The sequence below is a fragment of the Calypte anna genome, chromosome 2, assembly GCF_003957555.1.
Source record: "Calypte anna isolate BGI_N300 chromosome 2, bCalAnn1_v1.p, whole genome shotgun sequence".
NCBI lineage: Eukaryota > Metazoa > Chordata > Aves > Apodiformes > Trochilidae > Calypte > Calypte anna.
The window spans coordinates 95,413,372-95,421,028 of NC_044245.1; the positions used below are offsets into that span (position 1 = coordinate 95,413,372).

The 7,657-nt window shown below is 35.2% G+C and overlaps 1 protein-coding gene across 1 annotated transcript in view; it reads right to left on the bottom strand.

The window, feature by feature from the left end:
* CCDC102B (coiled-coil domain containing 102B) overlaps positions 1–3,506 on the bottom strand; it is a 139,682-nt gene extending 136,176 nt beyond the window's left edge. Inside the window, exon 1 of the mRNA XM_008505501.2 lies at positions 3,483–3,506. The gene's annotated coding sequence lies outside the window, so the exon portion shown is untranslated. The remainder of the gene's footprint in view (positions 1–3,482) is intronic.
* Positions 3,507–7,657: the final 4,151 nt, after the last annotated feature.

A 7,657-nucleotide genomic window follows, 5' to 3' on the forward strand; every position in this document is an offset into this window, starting at 1 on the left:
AGGGGGGGTTGGTCTCTTTTCCCAGGCAACTCTCAACAAGACAAGAGGGCATGGTCTCAAGTTGTGCCAGGGGAGGTTTAGGTTGGACATTAGAAAGAATTTCTTTACGGAGAGAGCGATCAAGCATTGGAATGGGCTGCTCAGGGAAGTAGTGGATTCTCCATCCCTGGAGATATTTAAAAAGAGACTGGATGTGGCACTCAGTGCCGTGGTCTGGTAACCACAGCGGTGGTTCAAGGGCTGGACTTGATGATCTCTGAGGTCCCTTCCAACCCAGCCAATTCTATGATTTTATGAGAGATTATGGAACGTCTTTCTATAGTCATAATAACATCAGACCTTTTTCAATTAAAACCTGACCTTCTCTCAAAACCAATTTCATAACAACGAGAGTAGGAAAAATTAATCACATATATATGATGTGTTGTTTCAGACCAAAACATAAAACATTCCAATGCTTACAAGGAACAGAAAATAATTTTTCTTTCAAACACTACTCAAAGTCAATCTGGAAACAAGTAGTTTTCCCACCCACATAAGCAAACAAGTAAGAACACTCATGAATATTTTGTTTTCTCTGGTTTGGAGCCAGTACCTTTGGCTGGTTCACCTGATTACATAACACTGAATCAGAATTAATAATTCTGTTGGGCAGAGGTACACACAGTTTTATCAGAATAGCTGTAGAAGCCATTTCTTCTATAATTAAGTTTTTAAAGAATAGACTTCAAGAAAGGCCACTTGGACATTGATATGACAGTTCTTAATTAGCCTTAACCACTGTAGTATTTTACCACCATTTTACATCTTTCCACATTTCATAGACTTCTTTGTGGGATTTAATGCTTGTGTACTTTACTTGGAGACATGCTTTTTCAGGAGAAAGTGGAATATGATTTCTAGTAAGCCTTAGTAGGAAATGAATATGGATGTAATGTGATTTCTATACACTTAGACATATTTAAGTGGTATCAGTTAAATAAAAAATAAATCTCTGGTGTACAATTCTGCTAATACCCTATTTAAACACACAGGGGGAAAAAAAGGAGGTTTCTAATAACTTGGAAAAAACCCCAAAACTCAGTAAAGGTTCTTACAAATTGAATCAATTATTAATAACACTGTAAGTGTTGTAAAAATGCTGCTTTTCCTTTTTTGATAGTTATATAGACACTCAGTAGGGATAACTGTAACAGCATTGTCCACATGTATGTAAATGGTTTACTGGCATAGAACAAACTATTTCCTACCTCCTGTAAAGAGCCAAATTTCACAGCTCTGAAGTACTTTGCATGACATAAACAGGGAATGCTTGGAACAGAAATGCTCATGCTTGTGCTTTTTGGCTTTTTTTTAATATAATACCTTGATGAAACTTTTAGTGATGAAGAGCAGGACATGTCTACTAAGCAACCTGGATAGTTTGCATGCACCACAGTGCTTTGTACCAGTTTTCTTGATGCTGAGGTGTTCAGTGGGTTGTTTGCAGTTGCTGAAGTGGATGAAATCAAACCCAGCAATGACTTATATACTTCAGAGAGCATGCTATATATTCCCTCTTGTTTGCAGATCCTGTTGATGTAGCCTGAATGTCAGTGTTAGAATTGCTTTTGTTGGAATTCTGCTTACACCTTCTTCAGCTGTACTGTTGTAGTGACATCTTCATTTATTAGCAATTAGTATAAGTATTTGATAAAGAAAAAAAAAGGGGGGGAAAGTGGAAAGAAGTATTTAAAGAAAATTCTGCACCTCACTGTAAAAATATATTGTAGGCTAAAAAAAAAGGTAGCCAGTGGAATTAAAATTTGCACTGACAGTTTTTCTTGATATAATATTGCCACAAACATCCATATGTTCTTGCCAATTGTTCTTCAGAGGAAAAGTGTAAAATAAAATTTGTGGTACTGGACATGTTACTTTACTCTGAATGCTTTATGGAAAGCAATTTAGCACATAAATTTTTTTCTTTTCTGTTTGATGGATTTAGCAGATTCTAATAGAAAAAGGGTTATCAAAATGAAGTTATCATTTTGAGTAACATTTGCTAGTCTGTTCAACCAAGAGTTAACTAGTAGAACATGAAATTTCTGCACTTGAAGTTGTTTCAAGATCTACCACTCTTGGTGCTTAAGTCAATGACAGTGCTTTAAGTCTGTTCATTACCAGCTGCTTTAGAGAATTTTAGGGTGATTTTCTAATGACTTATTTTTTAGATCTACCTGAATTTAACATCAATACTTTGTATCAAATGTGAAAGAGTGGTCTCAATTTAAAACTAGCTAGGTGCAAATACATAAAACTAACAGATAATCTGTATCAAATTTTCATTTAGCTCCTCTCTGGGAGTATCTATGAGACTGATACCAGTAGTTCTTCCAAAATCTTTGTTATATTATGCAAAGCACTGCATTCAGGAAGGCAAGAAAGTAAATTTTCTAGATAATCTAAACCACAAGCTAAGCTTCTAGCAATAGGAATATTTATAAAAGAGATTGCCTGTCAAAATGATTGTAAGAATCACTGAGAACTAAGACAGACAAATGCAACTGTCTGGATAGTCAGTAGGAGGCCTGTTAGTACTACTTATTATGTCTATGTATTAAACTCATCAACATTAATTTTGAAACCTGACCCTTGGTTCTCATTGGCAATGGATCATCTATAAAGTCTCATATCACCTGGAATATTTGCCTTTCAAGTAATGACAAATAAATATAAATTTGTTCAGCATTAACAATCATAATATCAGTAAATTATATTTCATTGAATTAGAATTATATCATATTATATCATATTATATTTCATTAGAATTATATCATACAGCTAAACCCAGACTTATTTCTTTCCTATCATTAGATATTTTCTCAGAAGGTAGGACTACACAGCTCATTAGTGCAATTAATGAAAGCAGAAACACTGTTAAATATTGCTTTCTAAGAAAGGAGCAGTATAAGATGCTACAAACTCATAACAGTATTTTCATTACACTTATGTTCATAATACCAATAATGATTAAAGTTATCAGCTTTACCAGTTTATCCTGTTGCAGATGCATTTCACACAGTGATTTTGAAGTTTGAAATCAGATAGTCATTTAGAAAAGGTTTTTGGTATTGAAACAATTCAATCCTCAAACTTTCTGCATTTATAGTAATTTCTAAAGAAATAAAAAAAAAAAAAGAAAAAAAATTAAAACCTGTCACTTTTGAAATTTTGAAAACTTACCTGGTTATAGCAAGTAAGGATCCTACTACATCTGAAAACCAAGCTATGTTTAATGGGGTTTTAGAATTAATATTACCTGATAGCAGCAAAAAGGACAGAAGAGAAAAATCAAGCCAGATCCATATTAGTCATAACACTTTTGCTGGCTATTTCAGATTGTTTTCCTCCTTACTGTCAGCATGATAATATGCCATACTTTGTCCCTTAACAGAAATAGAAAAATTAAACAGTAAACCCACAAGCTTAAGACCCCTTACCCTCCGGGTTTGCTTGGCTCCTCTTGCTTCTCAGAGTTACAGACACATGTGTAAACAACAGAATTTCCTGCATCCTTTTCTCATCTGCACAGTACTGGGACTTGGCCAGCAGGATTATTTACAGCATTAAGGCCACTCCACAGTAACTTGAAAAAGTTACTCTCATTGGCCAGGCTTTATTGAAACTAAAACCACATTTTTCTTTTAAGTTCAAGCCATTCATCAAATATAGAAGCTTTTGCCATACTGTTCTACATGAAGTATTTTTCATTCAGTTTGTTGTTTCTCCACCCCCCCTTTATTAAACTGAAGATTGTGACCCCCAGATCCCCAAGTACTATGTATAAGATTAAATGATTAATTCTAATCACAATAGTTAAGCAAAGGTACTTGTCTTTTACAGGTTGGGTCCATTCTTATGCTATTAATTGTTCTTAATATACTTTCTGAGTTTTAAAAATCATATAAGAAGACTAGTTTTTCCCTCTGTATGAGTGTATATCAGCCAGTTAATATGTTTACTTTCATAACTGAATGAGTAATTAGCCAGTGGCTGTTTGACATTTCTGGGAAAAATTGGAGTATTTTAGATTATAAGAAACAGGTAAAGAGCATGATGAGGAGAGGTTGAAAAAAGATTTTAAAAATATTTTGAAAAGCTCATTTATGAAAAATAATTGTGCTAAACTTTAGAGTTACAGTATTAGACTATAATATTAAAAATATTTCTAAGTAAATAAGCTCAAATCTTTTTGTAACTGATGTGTGAAAATGTATGACACCACTCTCTCAATCCTGATATCAATGGCCATCTAAATATCAAGTAGGTACTTACAGTATAAAACTGATATATTTAGACCCAGATGAAATTACTTGCCACAGCTCTGAAAAACCTAAATATTTCTAATTAAAAAAAATCATCATATACAGAATAGTCCCAATTCCTATGACATGATCTCAGACTGAGTAGCTGTATTTCCTTACTCATAGCTTTAATGAACATATCTTGACCTCCCTACTAATGATCTCACCACCTTTTAAGAGCTATAGCAACAAGCCTTTTCATCATTGTCCTGACAATCATGAATAGTAGCTATGGCTTCAGGAATCTTGGCTTAAATAAAGGGATTGTCTGATACTATGATTTATTAGTTTTTAATGTATTTTAAGGAAATGAACAAGCAAAACCAGCCAGTCCCATCGACTACATGGGTATTATGTGACTTTCATGAATGACAAAAACTGTTCCACTTCCCAGAAACAAAAGGCATTCCTTTAAAAAGGTGAAAAATGCCCTGGAAAAAAAGCAACAAACAGCCCCCCCCCCCCGATAATAACAACCAAAAAACAGACCCAAACAAACTGAGGCAAAAAATACAAAACCCAAAGAAAAAAATATATGCATAACAGACCAATACTAAAGAGATAACAAAGTTTGGGTTGTATTCTGTTACACCCTGTAGTAATCAGCAGTTCTTGGAGGAACTTGATTTTATACCACTGTTAAAGATATATTCAAGTGTAATTTAAAAATTACACTGTAAACGTGGGAATCTACCATGTGAAATTGTATAGAGCAAGCTACACCAGTGACAAGTCTCATATACTTTGATAACATATATCATCAACTTTGATAAGTGAATTAAATTTTTTAAAAACCAAAACCAAATATACCAAAAACTTTTTGTACTAAATAACTTGTGGACTTCAACTTTCATTATGCTAGTGAACTCCTAGGGAAGGTACAGAGAGCAACCTGTAAGGTTGGGAAGGGAAAGGAAGCAACCAACCCAGCACATCTATGGTGCTATATTTGATGAATTATTTTAAATATTTATTGAAAAAAAAAAAAGAGAGAACAGTCGGTTCTTTTCATATTTTTACTTGCAAGTACTTCCTTCCTTTTTAGTCTCACTTGACTGTTAACATTGATGTTAGGCCCATTCCTGTAATAATTACAGAACAGATGTTTCCAGCATGCAACCTTAGAAGCATCTGAGCTTCCCATAAGGGGACTGTCTTCCTAGAAATCCCCAGGTATGTAAACATTTCCTAATAAGCTCACATTAAGAACATTTATATTCCCATCAAGAGAACAAGACTGCAGTCACTATATTTTTTTATAACTTACAGTTGTACTGAGAAAACACGGTATGACTGTAGGCAGCATTCATAACGTAGAACATGGTTCAATACATGGTGGTAACTTTCAGCTGGACTGTGATGTAGTGAAATGAGGCAACCAGGTGCCGCTAATTGCCAGGGAGTGGGCATGAGCTTGTGTCAAGACCACCTGTGCCTAATTAGGGTGGGCCCCCACTGCGCATGAGCAGGACCAGGGGGCCAATAAAAGGTGAGTCCTGAGACACAGCTGGGGCTCAGTCCTGAGCTAGCCAGCAGAGAGATCAGTCGCTCTTGGAGCAACAGCACCTATCCGGGCTAGTCAACTCTGAGAGCCATAGGCTTAGAGCATTGCTTGTGAGTCTCTGCTGGAACACCTGGTTGGACCTTGAAGCGCCATTCCCTAGGAGAGGTTCGTCTTACTACACTGTGGCACCCCTAACCAGTGTCGAACAGATCCCCTTCACTTGGAGGACATTTGAACTTTGGCAGCGTGCCTGACCTGATCCACAGAGAAGCATTAAGAGAATGTGAAAGCCAAATGTAGAATTTTTAGAAGTCAAGACCCACCTCTTTGTGGTCATGAAGAAAGAGACTTGATCCTTTTTGAGATTACTGAGCCAATGATGAAGACTCTTTTATTTGTCTCAGAGGAGAAAGCTATAGCAGGTCTTTTTCAAACATAGATACTAACAATATTTGCTACATTGATGCCATATAAGCAGATATAATGAATTTAATCACATTACTTCTCAAACCAAAACCAGTAAAGCACTTCAAGAACAAACAGTAATAAATCACAACATTCTTATGAACTAATTGGTTATGATGAAAGTGACTGGTATGAAGCAATAAAGTTATCTGCTTTTTAAACTGGGCTTCCTCAAGTATTCTCAGAAAACACCTAAATATGCCAATCCTTTGTTGATGAAACTAATTTTTAATCTTATTGTTTCATATTGTTCCACACAATTTCATACAAATGAAACATTACCATGCATTTGAAAACATGAGGATAGAAGGTCACTCTTCACACCATCTCAACCCCAGACATACTCCCTTACACAATGAAAATAAATAGAAGATAATTTCACAGTAGAAGTAATCTTTAAGGCTTGAAGAAGAAGGACAAAAAAAATCATATATTTCTTAATTTCATCTATACAGCAGCAGCAAAGCCTAAACTTACACAACAAACCTGTGAAGATGTAATTAGTTACAGATGTCAGTAACCAAAACCACCAAAAATGAGACACCAACCAAACTTCATGCATAGACCAATCAGTGTGGAAAAACACAGTGCAGCTCCTCTTCTTTGATTCCCAGACTAGAATCTCTCTCCAGAAGTAGAAATTCAGAAAGGAGATAATATTTTTTCCTTCACTTTCTTTGAAGTTCTAGGATGAACTAAACATTCATCCAAAAGCTTTGGTTGAATAGCTTCTCAACTTAGTAACATTCATTTGACATTACATATCAAAAATACTGTCACATATTTGTCATAAAACTTTCAAAGCAAGCACCAATAGATACTCACAAGCACAACAGGATTACCTGAATAAAACCATTTATGCATTTAATACCTATCTCTTACTGAAGTAAATGTAAAATGTACAGGCAACCTCAAGCAGCAATACCTTGAGAAAACTTCATAATTATATTCTGTCCCAGTCATAAAGCACGATAAGAAAAGTTTAAACTACCTAGAGGCAACACTTTGCTCAGCTTGTTAATCCAATTCTGATTTCACTTGTACACGTTAAATTGATTCACAGGTGCAAACAGTTACAGGAGATAAGCATGGACAGTTTATCTTGTACAGGTCTGGGCTGCTGATTGAAGCTCTTTGCTCATTAGAATCGAAGCAGGAAAAAGCCACAAACTACGTTTGATTGCTGTTAAGTTATTCACTGCTTCCCAGCATGGATAGCAAAATTATGGTAAAATTGTCTTTGTTCTTAAAGTTTCAGTGCAAATATAAGCTTCACTCTGTGCAGTTCAATACACTCTTTAGTGAAAATTAAACCATACCACCAAAAGCAGGACTGTCCATT